This window comes from Cervus elaphus, chromosome 24 (genome assembly GCF_910594005.1).
Source record: "Cervus elaphus chromosome 24, mCerEla1.1, whole genome shotgun sequence".
Lineage (NCBI taxonomy): Eukaryota > Metazoa > Chordata > Mammalia > Artiodactyla > Cervidae > Cervus > Cervus elaphus.
In genome coordinates this window covers 15,125,353-15,144,122 of record NC_057838.1, presented here as the reverse complement: position 1 = coordinate 15,144,122, position 18,770 = coordinate 15,125,353, and positions in this window count along the sequence as shown.

The following is an 18,770-nucleotide window of genomic DNA, read 5'->3' as shown; positions in this document are numbered from 1 at the left end:
AACTAATATTTCTGTTTAAAACTCTTCAGTTCAGTTCAGTTTAGTCCCTCACTCGTTTCCGACTCTTTGCGACCCCTTGGACCACAGCACGCCAGGCCTCCCTGTCCATTACCAACTCCCAGAGTTTACTCAAACTCATGTCCATTGGGTCAGTGATACCATCCAACCATCTCATCCTCTTCTCCCACCTTCAATCTTTCCCAGCATCAGGGTCTTTTACAATGAGTCAGTTCTTCACATCAGGTGGCCAAAGTATTGGAGTTTCAGCTTCAGCATCAGTCCTTCCAATGAACACCCAGGACTGATCTCCTTCAGGATGGACTGGTTGGATCTCCTTGCAGTCCAAGGGACTCTCAAGAGTCTTCTCCAACACCACAGTTCAAAAGCATCAATTCTTCGGTGCTCAGCTTTCTTTATAGTCCGACTCTCACATCCATACATGACCACTGGAAAAACCATAGCCTTGACTAGACAGACCTTTGTTGGCAAAGTAATGTCTCTGCTTTTTAATATGCTGTTTAGGTTGGTCATAACTTTCCTTCCAAGGAGAAAGCGTCTTTTAATTTCATGGCTGCAATCACCATCTGCAGTGATTTTGGAACCCAAAAAAACAAAATTTGCCACTGTTTCCACTGATTCCCTATTTGCCATGAAATGATGGGACCAGATGCCATGATCTTCGTTTTCTGAATGTTGAGTTTTAAGTCAACTTTTTCACTTTCCTCTTTCACTTTCACCAAGAGGCTCTTTAGTTCTTCACTTTCTATCGCTTCTCGGCCTTTTGGCTAAATCAAGTGTAGTTCTTCACTTTCTGCCGTAAGGATGGTGTCATCTGCATATCTGAGGTTATTGATATTCTTGCGGCAATCTTGATTCCAGCTTGTGCTTCATCCAGCCCAGCGTTTCTCATGATGTACTCTGCATACAAGTTAAATAAGCAGGGTGACAATATATAGACTTGATGTACTCCTTTTCCTACTTGGAACCAGTCTGTTGTTCCATGTGCAGTTTTAAATGTTGCTTCCTCATCTGAATACAGATTTCTCAAGAGGCAGGTCGTGTGGTCTTGTATTTCCATCTCTTCCAGAATTTTCCACAGTTTATTGTGATCCACACAAATGATTCAGTAAAGAGAACCTCAATGCAATCTCTTTCCCTAAAAAAAACAACCAAAATAACATGTGATGAAAATTGGAAAGGCGTTGGGAAATCAGACTTTTTTCTGCAATTTTATTCGTTCATTTACTCATATATAACCTGATGTGAAGAGCTGAGTCATTGGAAAAGACCCTGATGCTTGGAAAGACTGAGGGCAGGAGGAGAAGTGGGTGACAGAGGGTGAAATGGTTAGATAGCATCTCTGACTCAATGGACATGAGTTTGAGCAAACTCCAGGAGACAGTGAAGTACAGGGAAGCCTGGCATGCTGTAGTTCAGGGGGTCACAAAGAGCCAGACGTGACTTAGCAACTGAACAACAACAAGAATCATAAATTAAATTAATGTTTTAATATAATAAATATTGCACAATTGACCCACAAAAGCTATCTGAAACTTTGGATGACTTATGTGAGTATGTGTGTATGTGTGTGTATGATTCTACCCACTGAAACAAGCACTCACAAAGCATCCTGAAACGAAGTATATTTAACATTCATATTTGAATAAATATTTGTGAAAGTCAGAAGCCAATGTATTTTTACTTAACAGGAAGAATCAGTTCCAGAACTTCAGCTACATCCACTTTAATCTCATCTTTTAACTTAGAAGTGAAGATATACCTTAGTAAATGCTGGGTTGTTCTTTCTTTATGGCCTTGTTTTAAAGTCTACTTTGTCTGATTTGAGTATTGTAACCCCTGTTTTCTTTTCATTTCCATTTGCTTAAAGTATCTTTTCCCATCCCCTCACTTTCAATCTATGTGTGTCCTTTGCTCCAAAGTGGGTCCCTTGTAGGCAGCGTATTGCATGCTCTTATTTTTTTCATCCAGTTTGCCACTCTGTCTTTTGATCAGAGCATTTAGTCCACTGACATTTATGGTAATTATTGATAGATTTGTATTTATTGGCATTTTAAACCTTGTTTTCCCATTGACTTTGTATTCTTCTTTGTCCCTTTCGTTATCTTTCTGTTTTTCCTTTCATGGTTTGAGGCTTCTTTCGTATCATATTATCTTCTTTTTGGTTTTTGTGAAACCATGGTGTGTTTTGGTTGTGGCTAATTGAGGGGCTCTTCTAAACGGCTCTTCTCAAGACACAGCATCAAGACAGTCCTGCTCAGCAAAGCACCGTGCACCCACCCATCTTGCAAGCCCTGTGTGTTTTCATGGGCAATGGATTGACGTATCACCATTGACACATGTTGTGTTAGCAGCATGCTTGACTCAGCCTCAAGGCCCTCCAGGCAGGAGAGGGTTGCAGAGGACCACAACCTTGCCTGCTAAGCCAAGCCAGCACCCTCTGGACAGGGGTGATATTATTTGTGGGTCTGGATTCCAGGGACCTAAAAAGTGAAGTAAATATGAACACTGTCCAAAAGTTTGTAAATTTGTTTGTGGAAATTCATATTGTTTATTGCTTGTGGGTACATGGCGATGAGGCATGGTTTCTGGTTTAGTCGCTAAGTTATGTCCAGCTCTTTGCAACACTATGGACTGTATCTTGCCATCCTCCTCTGTCCATGGGATTGACCAGGCAAGAATACTGGAGCAGGTTGCCATTTGCTTCAGCAGGGGATCTTCCCCAGCCAGGATTAAACCCAGTCGCTGGCATTGCAGGCCGTCTTTTACATGGCAGGCTGACTCTTTTTACAAACTGAACCACCAGGGCAGGTTGACTAATCAATTAACTAATTTTGGCTGCACTGGCTCTCTGCTGCTGTACTTGGGCTTTCTCTCTAGTGTCAGTGAGCAGGGGCGACTCTCTGGTTACACTGTGCGGGCCTCTCATTGCAGTGGCTTCAGTAGTTGCAGCACATGGGCTTAGTTGCTCCTTGGCATGTGGGACTTCAGTTCCCTGACAGGGGATCAAACCCACATCCCCTGCATTGGCAGGTGGCTTCTCAACTACTGGACAATCAGGGAATCCAAATTGGGATTTTTAATGTGGCTTTTGTGGAGGAGGGGGGTGGGGAAAGCACCCAGAGAAGGTTAACTGGGCCTGGGTCCTACCTGCTATGTGTGTGGCAGTAAAAATTAATCGACGTTTGCTATATTCATCATTAGCAAAACCTTGGGAAACATCTCACAACTGATAATGAGGGGCCAGGACATCCTTTATATGTTCCTGTAGGCAGTCCTGGGTTTTTCTAGTTTTTTTTTTTTTTTTTTTTTTTTAAATATTGGGACTTAATTGTATTATTTTACTCAGGATTTAATTTTAATACTATTTTATCATCGAGGGGAATTTATTATGCACTCACATCCCTCTGTCTTATGGTGAGCACTTTATAGTGTGAGCTGAGCAATCCTGGACTTCACCTTAGGAAACCACAGCATGAAATGAGCAGCAGAGACCAAGGCTAACATTGAAGACACAGGTAAATTACGCAGCACCGAGGGACACTTGTTCAGCGGGAGCCAAAAGAAGAAAAAGTGAGAGAGAGAATGAAAGAAAGATGAAAGGGAGGGAGGCAGAGGCAAGAAAGAAGGAAATCTGAACGAGAGATTTTCAGTAGTAAAAGCTACAAGTCCTTTTTCGCGTGTGGTCACTGCTTGTCTGCGGGAACCGCTGCGTGCCAGGCGTGGTCCGGGCTCCTGAGACTCAGCAGCGAACAAAGCAGAAGGTCTCAGCCTTCACGGCATTCACATCCTTCTGAAGGTTGGATAGCATCACTTTATTTTTAAAAATAAATAAAAAATGACACCACAAAAGAAGGTGGATCTGGTATCCACAGTCAATTAGGCCCCTTTTCAAGGCTGAGCCTCTAGAGACTGTATATCTTTCTTCCTGGAACCGAGCCTCCCTGGAGGCAGCTGCCCCCAGGACACAGGAAGGCAAAGGCGACCCTCATTGCTTAAACCACGTGGGCTTCCCTCAGGCCTGGCAGCTGGATTAAAAATGAACTGTATGTCTTTTCTATTGAAAATATTGCTTCCCAGCAAAACCATCACTTAAACCAATTGCTGATCTCTAATATAAAATGTAAAGCAAATTCAATCAAAATGAAAATTCTTATGTACTGTCGTGTGCCTTTTAACACAAATTGTCAAAGATTATAATTCACTTCTTAATCCTGGTGGCTCAGCAGTAAAGAATCTGCCCCCGATGCAGGGGTCTCCGGAGACGCGGATCCAATCCCTGGGCCTGGAAGATCCCCTGGATGAGTGCATGGAAACCCACTCCAGTATCCCTGCCAGGAGAATCCCATGGACAGAGGAGCCTGGAGGACTTCAGTCCATAGTGTTGCAAAGAGTCAGACACGACTGAAGCGATTGAGCATGCGACGTAACTCTGGAATAAAGAAATATACTCACATTGAATTCTTTATCTAACTAAAAAGCCTTAAGTAACCCATCCAGACGGATGCATATCCTGATTCCCTTTACCAGTCTTTGTCAGGGAATTGCCCCCCAATGCCTGACCTTGGATATGCTACTGTCAAGTCACCATAAGTAGAAACTGTGGAACCAAAGGCTATTAGCTAAAGACACTATGCTTCCTAGAAAAAAAAAATGTATACACATATATACATATATATGCAAACAGTATAAAAGGAGGAGAGAGAAAAAATAAAGATCCTAACAGCTATCTGCCAAAAGTTCTAACTCTGGAAAAAGTGAAGAAACAATACTGTAACCTAGGTAGTTTTAATGAAAATAAATTAAATAAGTCTTCTTCCATGAACTCATCTTTCCCATGGCCTGAACCAGTAGAGAGGAAAGCAGACATTTTATCAGTGTGTTTTAAAACACTGAGGCAAAGAAAGGGTTACTAAAGAGAAAAAATAAAAGCACAAACATAAATACCACGCCTTCAGCATCCCCCCAGAGGATGTTTAATTGTCAAATGAATAGTTCAGACCTTTTATGATAAATGTCAAATGTTTGAAGCTTATAGAAGAGCAATGTAATTTGAGGTGGAGCCCGGGCCTTGGATGGGTGTGACAGACGGGCCCAGGAGCAGGGGGGCTGGGGAGCTCAGAGTTGGGGCCCCCTGTCCATGTGACCCCAAGTGGGTCCTCCAAACCTGTACACAGTCACCCCAGATGGGCTGACTTCAACTGCCTAGGCTGCCACCACCCCTAGTTTCTGAGTCATCACAAACTATCTTAAACAGTAGTCAAAGGATTTAAACTGTTTTAAACAGTAGGCAAAACAGTAGGCTGAGAACACTCCAAACCCGACCTTTCAGTGGGCCACGCCCAGCCCCAGCCCACAGCTTACCTGCTCCACGAAGCTGCTCTTAACCAACCAATTCACACCCTGGTGCCTAGGTGTCATTTCCGCCACTTTATGTGTTCTGCACGCTTTACTTCATACCCTCTTCTAGCTAGCAGTAGTGAAGCTGTGTTCTGCCAAATTATTGTACGGTCTCATAGAAAAAGGGTTTCCCTGGTGACTCAGATGGTAAAGAATCCGCCTGTAATTCAGGAGCCCTGGGTTCGATCCCTCGGTTGGGAAAATCTGCTGGAAAAGGGCATGGCAGCCCATTCCAGTATTCTTGTCTGGGAACTCCATGGACAGAGGAGGCTGGCGAGCTGCAGTCCATGGGGTCACAAAGAGTTGGACACGGTTGAGTAACTATCACACATGCTAGTAGAAAAACCATGGGGACATATTAACATGTGTTAAATAATACTATTTCTGTATGTTTCAGTATTTCATTATTGAACATTGATAATTTCCGTTAAGCAAAAAATAAGAAAAGCATGGACGCCAGCATCAGAGGTCATGAGTTTGAGCTCTTTATCATTCTAGCTGTGTGACCCTGGGCAAGTTACTTAGTCTTTCTCATCTGTAGTAACAGAATTGCAAGAAGTGGTGAACAATGCTGACCTCTAAAAATTTTTTGAAGATTCCTGGAAATGTTGGGTATGAAACGCCTGGCACAGAGGAGACATATTATAAAACCCACTTTTCTGCCGTCTCATGGGAGAAGTACTGATCTTTGGGGGGAAGAGAAGTTATTTAACTTTCTGGCAGTTTCAAACATTCAGCACAGTTCTTTGTACCTGACATGTGTCCAGTTACTACTAGTTTAAGTCAATCTTTGAACTGATGAAAATTATGAGAATTAAGAATAAGACATAAAGGAAAGAACGCTTGCCCATGGTTCAGACACCAGACCTTAGCTCTCATTCTGCACCAGGTTGAATCAGCTTGTACCCTCTGGGTGAATCCTCCTCAAAAGGATGGTGTTGAATTAGAGAAGAAATTGCAAACCGGTGGCCCTCAGACATAGCCCAGTCTCTGGATATGTTTTTTTGGCCCACAAAGTATGTATGGATTCCCTGGTGGCTCAGGGGTAAAGAATCCGCCTGCCAATGCAGAAGACACACGTTCGAATCTCCACCTGGGAAGATTCCACATGATCCCACGGAACAACTAAGCCCGTGCACCCTGACTATTGAGCCTGTACTCTGCAGCCTGGGAGCCGCAACTACTGAACCCACGTGCTACAGCTGCTGAACCCCTGGCGCCCTAGAACCTGTGCTCCAGAACAGGAGAAGTCAGCTCGATGAGAAGCCCGCACCCCACGAGAGAGGCCCCCGCTCGTGCAACTAGAGAAAAGCCCACACAGCAACAAAGAGCCAACACAGCCAAAAGTGAATAAAGGTATTTCTAAAGCATCCAGATTGCTGAAATTTTATGGAAAGATCTGGCAACCTGGGTGCATGTTCCCACACGTCGGCCGTGTGATGGAGCTGGGGCCAGCTCCCTTGTGGACAGACACGTGCTCACACGGTCCCCTCCTGATTCGCTGCACCTGTGTGTGCCACCCGCCCGATTCCCGGTGTTCCCTCTGGAAACGCTAGACTAGACAAATTCTAGAATTGCTGTTCATTCTCATTTTGGGAGCTGGGGAGCCAGAGTTGTTAAGGGTATAACTGCTGCAGGGGCCAGCAGTGGCTTATAGGGAAACCTATAAACCAGCAGTGGTTTACAGTGCTTTGGGTTTATAGCAGTGGTTTATGGTGGTTTATAGGGTTTATACACCGGGCCCCTGGAAGCGCCCCAAAGCCATGAGCCAGCCTCCCCCGATCTGTCACCACCACACACTGAGAGACTGAACTCAGAGGTTTGCAAAGTGGGGAAACCAGACAAAGAAGCCAAGAACTGTTTCCAGCATATTTAGCGAAATAGCTGAAGCTTCATAGGCTTCAGAAAATATGGAGGAGGAGGAAGCCACGGCTTCCCTGAAGGATTCCCTTGGAACAGAGCCCATGTCGTGAGTGAGGAAGTGAAGGGGGACATGGCTTTCACTGGGGCAACACTGGGCCCTCCGTCCTGCCTGTCATCCAGGGAGTTCATTCTGTGAGTTCTCCAAGGTCTCCTCACCCCAGGACAGCATCTCATCAAAAAGGGCAAGTTGGAGCTAGGATTTGGAGCTGACAAGTTGGCCTCCACGGTGCAGTGTCTCAAAGTCACCTCCGTGAACAGTGGGGGCAGCCAGGATGAGGTCTCAGGAAAGGAGCCCCCCGAGTCCTGCAGACACACCTCCCGGGTGGGGCATGTGGGAGCCCACCTCCCATCCTACCATTTAACCCTCACATGGACTAGATCTGTTCGGCTCTCAGGCAGATCCCGTGGATTCCTCCCAGCTCCTCTATAGGTGAACAGGCCAACAACAAAGCAAGGGAACAGGTATGCGTGCATGTGTGCTAAGTTGCTTCAGTCCTGTCTGACACTTTTGCGACTTCATGGACTGTAGCCCACCAGGCTCCTCTGTCCATGGGATTCTCCAGGCAAGAACACTGGAGTTGACATGCCTTCCTCCAGGGGATCATCCTGATTCAGGGATCGAACCTGTGTCTCTTACATCTCCTGCAGTGGCAGGCAGGTTCTTTACCAGCAGTGGCACCTGGGAAGCCCCCAAGAGAACAGGTGTACCTGTGGCTTAAAAAGAAAAAGGAAGAGAAAGAGGGGAAAAAAAAAAACAGATGGAGAAGAGTTGTAATATGCTGCAATAGTTAAATTATCTTCTTTGAATTCTTTTAGAAATAAAATATAAAAAGACAAGTACTTTTCTCACCTAATTTGCTTGTGGAGCTGATAATTAAGTGTTGTTGGTTGCATCACCAGAATGAATTTGCGATACTTGCTGTAGTGTCTCTGCATATTTAAAGACAAAAATGTTCCTTCTGGTGCTCAGCAAAAATATCATTTTTATGAACCTTCTCCCCCAGGCAGTTCTGCAGTCTCCATGCCGTGTTTATAGAGCTGCAAGACACCTTGGCTGAGACACGACAAAGAGTCACAACACCAAAATGCTCCTGCTAGCCTGCCTGTTCCTCAACTCTGAGAAAGCCCGACTCAGAGTTCTAGAGAAATTGCAGATCTTCCCGGTGAGCCCTCCTCCCCATTCATCTGCATGTTTCTTGGTCATTTCTTACCCCCCTCCCTACTTCCAGTTCAATAAATGGTAGAGAGGAAAACTTTCATGATGGTCAAAAACTCCAGCACCATGTGCAAGTAATTAAACACCTTGAGCCTGTTTCCACATCCTCAAATGGAAACAATAATAGTAACTCACAGGGATGAAGATAAAATGAGCTAATGCCTGGGTCTATTTAGCACATAGCAGGTCCTCCACGCTATGGGTAGATATCATCATCTTCATCACCACCATTAGCAGTAGCATTGCTGTTTTTTCTAGATGACCCCAAAGTAGTTGTGTGACCCAGGGAAATACTTTAAAATACATATTCACAGATCCCACACTCAAAACCATAATAGAGGGACATCCCGGGTGGTTCAGGGGTTAAGACTCCATGCTTCTACTGCAGGGGTGAGGCTTCAATCCCTGGTCAGGGAACTCAGATCCCATTCGGTGTGTGGGGTGGACAAACAGCAGGAAACAAAACACAAAAGAAAACAAACCCAACAAAGGACCATATTAGAACTTCTGAGAACGTGTAATGATTTCCTGTAGACGCCCAAGATGAGTAAATGCTCAGCCAAGCCTGGGAACCACTGGTCCAGAGCTGTCTCCACAGAACCTCAGAGACTGGGTGTGGAGCGTGATGACTCGACGGGGACTCAAGGAGAAAGAAAGCGCATGGACCCAGCTGTTCCTTTGAAGGTCAGTCTATTTAGTCCTCGGGAACGGCAGCATCACCACTGCCACTTGGGGTAAGCTCCTCTCTCGGTTTTCTTTCAATCTTACTTATTGGCGCCAGAAACTCATTAGCATTCAGGTACATGTCAAAGCAACTGAACTTGCTTTTTCTCTGAGCAGGTGTCACAGAAGAGACCTCAGCATAAAAACAGATGAAAAAAAGTTTAAATACTTTCTTTTCATTGGAGCGGGTGGAGGACTCAATTTCAGCTTTCCTAACTAATACCGCCAATCCATTTAGCTCTGTGAGTAGTAGTAGTAATGTTAGTCACTCAGTCGTGTCTGACTCTTTGCGACCCCATGGACTGTAGCTTGCCAGGCTCCTCCATCTAGGGGATTCTCCAGGCAAGAATATTGGAGTGGGTTGCTATTCCTTCTTCAGGGGATCTCCTGATCCAGGGATCGAACCCAAGTCTCCCGCACTGTAGGCAGATTATTTGCCATCTGAGCTACCAGGGATGACCTAGCTCTATAAGCCGAGTTACTAAATGTTCTTTGTGTGACAACCTTATCTGAAATGATCAACAAAATACATTTCTTTGGTGAGCTATGGTTTTCTTCTGCCAGTTGGGACAGAGGTACGTGAAGAAGCAGAAAACTTCTCCATTCCAATTCACGGTGCCAAACAATTATTTGTGCCGAGAATTATTTTGGCTGGGGAATAGCAGTCTTTACTCAAGCTTTCTTATTTTTGTTGCTACCCAGGTAATGGATCTGTGGGAAACCAATGTGGTTGACTGCTGTGGCCAGATATCAATGAACCTGCGGAATTTGCGTTTACCAGGTTTGCCCATGAACATCACACCTGTGATGGACCCCGCGCTGGTAGCACCCTGCAGGCTAGAGCAAGGAAAAGTCATCTCAGCCCACATTTCTCTCACAACTGTTACATCACCAGCGTCTCCCCCATTCAAGAAACGGCCTGGTTAGTTTTGGAGGGATAAACATGAATTTGGTCTAGTTTCTAAGATCACAATTCTTCGCAAACTTCATTGTTTTATTAGGGTTTACAACATAACTCCCAACTGCTTTGGGGATCAGGAGTCTTCCTGGAGTGCCATGTTTCTTAACTGGGGGCGCTGGAGACATTTTGGTTGAAACAACTGGGGATGTTGCTTTCCGGGCATCCAGTGGATGGAAGCCAGTCACGCTGCTGAAATCTTACAACACAGGGCAGGATCAGTCAAACTCTCTCTCCCCAAATGGCAACGGTGCCTAGTGTAAGAAAGCTGGCTATAGAAGACCCTGTCAGACCCAGCTCCTGGCCACCTTACGAACCCCTCTGCATGGCAGCTGGTCTCCTTTGCATAGTGTCAGGACACAGGGCTCACTGTACTGGTTTTCGTTGTTGCCTCGTTGGGCAGCCTCTAGGGCAGGGGAACGTCTGCTTGCAGAAGCCTCTTCTTCCCCCACCCGCTGCATGGTAGCTGGGATAAGTGTGTGTTTCAGGCTGACCTGAAGGATTACAGAGGCTCAACTAGCTCAGGGGCGGCTGAGACCCGATTCTGTAATAACCAGTTCGAGTGCTTAACAAAATCAAAAAGATGAATAGATATCGTCTGTGCTGCCCCTCTGTGTTTAGGAAGGTGAAATAATCAGGAGAAAAATGGAGAAAGTTGTTAAACAGATGGCCTAACTACAAAAGGAAGTTAAAACCAAATTGTACGGTTAACCTGCTGCTTTGTTGTAGCCATCGCTTCTGCTGCTGCGGTCGTAATTATGTGACACCTGTCATAATTATGGCATCCTGGGCAAACACATTCTTCATACTCTTGATTCCAACAAGGTTTTTCAATATGTATATATATTTAATTTATTTACTTTTAATTGGAGGATAATTGCCTTACACTATTGTGATGGTTTCTGCTATACATCAATACAAATCAGCCATAGGTCAAAATATATTTTTGACCATAGAAAAGAATATCTGAAAACTAGGAGGCGTGGTAACATCGATAATAAATTATTTCCTGGAAAAAAAAATGTGGGTTCAGTTCTGGAAACCATGTTTTTGCTTTTTGGAGACCTCATTTTCCCCAAATGTTTCATGTTTCTTTTGGTGACTCTGAGAAAGGATGCTCATGACTTTGCTGCTATCATTGGCCAGTGTGTAACTGCTTTGAATCAGCAGCAAAAATGGCCACAAAAGAATCTTTGGAATTCCCATCAAGGAAAATGTATGGAATAGTTGTGAATTTTGTTCAGCTGAAAAACTTAGGCTTCTAAGTTAAGAATAAGGTAGGAAGGGGATTAAATAGGAATAAGTAAGTCTTTTTTACTTTGATAAATCGTATTTTTACAGGCTCTGAATGCCCATCCTGAAAGGTTTGTAGAGAAATTGATTCTTATTGTTTACTGTTGCTCACCCCTTCCCCACCCCCACCCCACAACCTACAGAGGAAACAGTCTGGAGCACTAGCCCCTTGCACGGGTTTTCACGGGTTTTCACGGCCTACTCACCATCTGGATAGTCCCTATGGGGCTGCTATGGTAACGACTCTAGAGGGTGCCATTCACCATGGACCAGAGTGTAAATGGTTCCCTTGCTGCTGCTGCTGCTGCTAAGTCGCTCAGTCTTGTCTGACTCTGTGCGACCCCATAGACAGCAGTCCACCAGGCTCCGCCGTCCCTGGGATTCTCTAGGCAAGAACACTGGAGTGGGTTGCCATGTCTTTCTCCAATGCATGAAAGTGAAAAGTGAAAGTGAAGTCACTTAGTCATGTCTGACTCTAAGCGACCCCATGGACTGCAGCCTACCAGGCTCCTCCGTCCATGGGATTTCCCAGGCAAGAGGACTGGAGTGGGCTGCCATTGCCTTCTCCACATGGCACCTCAGTGGGCAAGGCTGTGACATGGGAACTCCTGCCAGTTCTGGAAGCTGTTGTGAACGTGGTTGAGCTGGCCATTCCCCTCTGAAATCCTTCCCTCTCCCTGGAGCACCCCGCTCCACATCATCACCTTCCCAGTTGGGAGAAACCCCAGCAGAGCTTCCAAGACCCCTCCTTCATAGCTTCATAGCTCCTCACCTTTCCTCTTGTAGAAGCCACACACTCACCTACCCTCCCCGAGTCCTTCTAACCACCTTCTAACCACCTTCAGTGGACTGCCAGAAACCTGAAATTAGCCTTTCCTTGGTGAGAGAGGGGGACGCAGGTAGGGTAGAGAGATGAGAGGTTAAAATGAGTCTGTCTTTTTGTCTTGTTTTCTCATTCATCCTAACCTACCTGGGGCTGAGTGAGTCCCAGAGCTTTATCATGGAGATTTCTAAGATAACTTGGCAAATGAGAAGAGCAGAGTGCATCCACAGCATTATACCTCACGCACAGGGGCCAAATTATCACTCGTTCAGCATGAGAAAGAAAAAATAACTGGAGAGTGTATGAAGAGGAAAGCAGCAAAGACCAAGTGTAACTGCTATGCCAGTTGACCCATCTGTCCATGCAGAGTATACGCCATATGACCAATTCCATCTCTCAGGTTCTCTTCCTTCAGTTCTTGCATTTGCCATCTTGTTCTGATCACTCCTTTTTGTTGTTGGCACCACCGAGTCCAGTGAGGCCTATTTCTGGGTCCAATGGGGCGCCATTTCCGGAAGTATCGGGCCCTGTCGGGTCCATCTACTGGTGTCAGAATTGACTCTGAGAATGACGATTACAAGCAGTAAGTATGGAGAAAAACAGTATAATCAGGATGAAACTGAGACTCGAGTGTCCTCAGGATAAAGATTTCCCACGAGAAGAAGTACCCTGGCCCACGTGACATTTACCCTCTGAATAGCAGTTTTTGTAATTCATTTCTTTGCTTAGACCTATTGCTCTGCTGTTTAACAGATGCTTTCTCGTCTCTCCTTGTGCCCTCACGGCAGAGCTGAGCACACTGCCTCGCACACATGAGGTTCTGTGTGCACTGGGATAAAAAGCAAAAAGCAGTCATGAAGATGAAAAAACGAAAAAAAAGTGTGGGCACCAAAGCCTCTGGTAACTGTGTTGCATTGATCTTGTAGCAGCAACCCTACTCCTGGAAGCTGTCTCATCTTGGAAGTGAGGCAGCGTGTGTGTGTGTGTGTGTGTTTGTGTTTTAAAGAGAGAACTAGAAGCCACTACAGCTGGCTGGCTGCTCAGCCGCCCTCCCGCCAGGATGCTGGGAGCCTGAGATCCCCTGATGAGTGTGGATCTTGAGGCTTCCATGAGCCCCGCTAGCTGGCTCACTGGATTGGGAGCATGGCTGCGCCCAGGCAGCCTGTGGTCCTGGAGCGCTTCCCTTTCATGTGCCCCACTGCTTATCTGCTCTGACAACAATATGGTGAGACTTCCCTCCCTCTGGCTCAGGGCCACGTGGCCATCAGAGCACACACCATGCGCTAGGAGTGGGCAGCATAGCAGGAAAAGGTCAGAATGAATACTGCCTTCTCTTGAAAGAAATACACCTCAGCTCGATTATTTGTCCACAGAACAGAGAACATCTCCGCGAGGCATTTGTCAAACCAGCAAGTGCTTCTGAAGGCGGGATGTTGAACTTCCAAGCGTGACTAGAGCCAGTCACAGGTGACCCTCTTTTATAATGACTAGCAACCCTAATAAAAGGTCTTAAGGGGCCCCCGCTGGGAGGTGACAGAGGGGGAGGGGAAAGTGGTAGGCTGTGTATAATAAAGGAAAGCGGGAATGATTGGGCATCAGAGTGCCCTGTGCTGTCCACTGTCTGGATGTCTTCCAGGGCAGGGACCTGTGTCCAGGCCTGATTTGATATGATGTGGTAAATGCCAATTTGCCTCTGCCTGCTTAGAATTTGTGTCTTTCACTCTGAGAGGTTTCTTCATCGAAAAGGAGAGGAAGAGAAAAGTGAATAAATAAAAATGCTTAGCTTTTTAAGATTAAAAAGCAAAATGGGAAGACAAGGACGCCAGGTTGCCACACCATGGATGAATGAGATGTGGCTTCATGGTGGTTGATGTGATGTGTCCATTCACTTCTCATGAAGGATAAGCTACCCTAAAACTTAGTGGCTTAAAACATATTTATTTGGAAATTCCCTGGCAGTCCAGTGGTTAAGACTTGATCTTCCAGTGTGGGGAAGAGGGGCAGGTTCAATCTCTGGTCGGGGTGCCAAGATTCCACATGCCTTGCTGTCAAAACCCCAAATCATGAAACAGACCAATATTGTAACCAATTCAACAAAGACTTTAAACATGGTACACATTAAATAAATATTAAAAATATCAAAAATACACGTATTTAACCCACAATTTTGTGGGTCAGTGGTTTGGCTGGGCTCAGCTGGGGCGGTCTGGTGGAAGATGGGCTGCGGGGCCGCTGAATCCAGTGGGGTGGGGACAGCTCACCTCTGCTCCCCTGGGCTCTCACTATCCAACACACCGGCCTGAGATCGCTGACCTGATGGTGGGTGGGATTCCAGACAAAGCTGAGCTGCTCAGATCTTCCGGAGGCCCCGCTCCCACTGCACAGTCTCTGTCCCAGGCTACTGGTCAGAGCAGGTGCCCCAGGTAAAGCCATTTTCAGGAGTCAGGAAAATGTACTGCCTCTTGGAAGGCAGCTGCCAAGTCACACTACAAATGGGCATGACTTCAGAGAGGTGTCAAGAACAGGTCATTTTTTCAGATTGTCTACACAGTGAGACTTTTTTCTGTCACTTGGCCCTGGCCTCTGTCACCACTTTGCAGGGACCCACAGAGGCAACAGGCAGCTGCTTTGAAAGGAGAGCCCTGGTCTAAGAATTAGGAAGGCTGGATTCTTGTCCTGACTGTGCCATCATCAGACAGTGCAGCCCTGAGACCTCGCTTGCATCTTTCCTGTAAGGAGGAGGTGAGCTCAGACAGCTTAAGGCCCCTTCACTGACCAACGTCCTGTGACTCCTGATAGCAGCATTCTCATCAGTGGCTCAACAGTGAGCATAGACAGGAGGTGTTTTTGTACTAAAAAGTGAATGTTTCTATGTTTTTCACTGTCTTCTGCTCTGGTCATCACCCACAACTAGCTTGTTCCTTTTCTTTCTTTCTTTCTTTTTTTTTTTTTGTCATTTTGCTTTTTAATTTTTATTTATTTGTTTTTAAAATTATTTTGTATTGGACTGTAGTTGAGAGTTATTTAGAATGTTGTATTAGTTTCAGGTGTATGGCAAAGTGATCAGTTTTACATATACATCTATTTATTCTTTTTCAAATTCTTTTCCCATTTAGGTTATTACAGAATATTGAGTGGAGTGCTGTGCAGTAGGTCCTTGTTGATTATCTGTTTTGTATATGCATGCATGCGTGCTAAGTCCCTGCAGTTGTGTCTGACTCTTTGCAACCCTATGAACTGTAGCCCAGCAGGCTCCTCTGTCCATGGAATTCTCCAAGCAAGAATTTTAGAGTGGGCTGCCATTCCCTTCACCACGGGATCTTCCCCACCCAGGGATCAAACGCTTGTCTCTGGCATCTCCTGCACTGGCAGGCAGGTTCTTTACCACTAGCACAACCTAGGAAGCCTGTTTTATATATAGTAGTGTGTAATTGTAAACTCCCAAACTCCCAATTGATTCCCCCCCCTTCCCCATTGGTAATCATAAGTTTGTTCCTAAGTCCCTGAGTCTTGTTTCTGTGAATAAGTTCATTTCTATCATGTTGTTAAGTTCCACATATAAGTGATATCATACGGTATTTGTCTTTCACTGTCTTACTTCACTTAGTAAAATAATCTCTAGGTCCATCCATGCTACTGAAAATGGCATTATTTCATTCTTTTTATGGTTAATATTCTATTGTTTGTATGTACCACATCTTCTCTATTCATCTAGACAGTTGTTCCTTTTCTGTTTTACTGTCTAAGTTATCTTTTGGGGAAATTTGGATCCATTGGGAGGTAGAGAATATAATAAGTAGTCTGTTTTAATTTTAATTAGCTGTTGCACAAATAATAATATGAAAAATGTCACAAACAGTTAAATATTCAAAAATCTCACCACTCAAAAAATACAGACATAATTACACATGTTCCACAAATATTTATATATAACACACATAGTGTATAAAATTTATAGTCATCATCTTTAAAGTGTATGTTTTATTTTAAGGAGGAGACATACAGAAAAGAGCACACATATTAAGTTTACAGCTTGATGAATTTTCAAGATGTAAACATACCAGGTCCATCTAGTCAAGGCTATGGTTTTTCCAGTGGTCATGTATGGATGTGAGAGTTGGACTGTGAAGAAAGCTGAACACTGAAGAATTGATGCTTTTGAACTGTGGTGTTGGAGCAGACTCTTGAGAGTCCCTTGGACTACAAGGAGATCCAACCAGTCCATCCTAAAGGAGCTCAGTCCTGGGTGTTCACTAGCAGGACTGATGTTGAAGCTAAAACGCCAATATTTTGGCCACCTGATGCGAAGAGCTGACTCATTGTAAAAGACACTGATGCTGGGAATGATTGAGGGCAGGAGGAGAAGGGGATGACAAAGGATGAGATGGTTGGATGGCATCGTGGACACAATGGACATGGGTTTGGCTGGATTCCGGGAGTTGGTAATGGACAGGGAGGCCTGGCGTGCTGCAATTCATGGGGTTGCAAAGAGTTGGACATGACTGAGCAACTGAACTGAACTGAACTGAAACATACCCATGTAACAAACATCCAGATGAAAAGAAACATTACCCAGAACCAAGCCCTCCTCATCTTCGCTCTCAATTATTACCCAACTCTCCAAAGTTAGCCAAGGTCAGTTTTACTGACCCAGTTTCACTCTGGGTCAGTTTTGACCTCCATGTAGATTGGATCATGCAGCAGGAACGTTTTCCTGTCTGGCTTTTCACTCAACCTTCTATCTGAGATTCATTTGTGTCACTCTACATGGCAGTAGATTGCTCATTTTCACCCCCATAAATCGTTCCTTTGTATGATCCTACCAATAATTTGTTCATCTATTCCACAGCTGGGCACCATGATAGTTTCCAGTTTGGGGGTATTATGAATAGTGTTTCTATGAATAGTCTCATAAATGTTTTTGGTGCACACATGTACCAATGGTTACATATATATACCTAGGAGTGGAATTGTTAAATCATAAGTTTTACATTCAGGTATCGTAGATACTGTTAAACGGTTTTTCAAATTGGTTTAACTAAATTACATACCAACAGCAACTCATCAAGAGTTCCCATTGATCTACATCTTTGCCAACACTTGGTGACATCAGCCTTATTTTTTAAAGATTTTTTTTTTTTAATGTGGACCATTTTTAAAGTCTTTATTGAATTTGTTACAACATTCTTTCTGTTTCAGGTTCTGGTTTTTTGGCTGTGAGGCATGTGGAATCTTAGCTCCCCAAACAGGGATTGAACCTGCATCTACTGCGTTGGAAGGTGAAGTCAACCACTGGACCACAGGCAGGTCCCAGCCTTCTTAAATTTGAGCAACTCTGGTGAGTGTGCACAGTATGTCATCGTGCTTTTGTGAGTGCCATTTCACAATGCTTCTTTGTTTATTTGTATTTACATATTACAGATCACCCTTGAAGGTCCACCTGGTGATTCTTCCTTTTCTGGTATGGAACTTTTAAAAAAAACATGCAAAAGCAGAATATGGTATATACATACACAATGACAATATTCAGCTTTTAAAAACTGAATTCTTCTAAAAGAAGAAATTTTTGACCTGTTATACCATGGTTGAAGTTTGAAGACATTATGCTAAGTGAAATAAGACAATCACCACAAGACAAATACTATGCTCTTCCACTTTTAGAAGTTACTTAAAACAGTCAAAATCAAAGAGACAGAAAGTAGAGGGATGGTTTTCAGGAGCCAAGGGGAGGTGTCAGGGTTGGGGAGAAGTCAGTGTTTAATGGGTACAGAGTTTCAGTTTTGCAAGATGAAGAGCTCTGGAGATAGATGGTGGTGCTGGCTGCCTGACAGTGTGAAAGTACTCCATACCACTAAACTGCATGCTTTAAAATGGTTAAGATGATAAATTTTATGTTATGTGTATTTACCAGAATAAAAAAATAACAGGCAAAAATAAAGTGGCCATCGGTCCAAAACTTTGTATAAAATATGGTATCTCCTCCTGTCTCAGCCTTCAGAGACCTTTCACATGTCAGATAGTCTACTGGAGAGAAAGGAGACTATAAATAGCAGAATGTTTCCAAGCAGAATTTTTTCCTTCACCAAGCATCATAGAAATTATCTACCCCCTCCATCCACAAAAACTAGAATTGCTGAGAACACAGAAGTCCCGAGGAAGCAGATTTCAAGTCAATATAAGAAAGTGTCTGTTTTTAAATGGACTGAGTTACAACAAAATGGCCTTCTGGACACTGACCATTTTAATTTCTTTTTTTTTTTTGAAGGATGCTACAGTTCAGTTTTCAGTTGGAAAACTGAACTGCTTCTTTTTTTAAATTTAAATTATATTTTACTTTTAATTGAAGGAAATCACAATATTGTGATGGCTTCTAGTGCATTTGAGTCAGTTCTAATGAGGTGGATCAACCTAGAGTG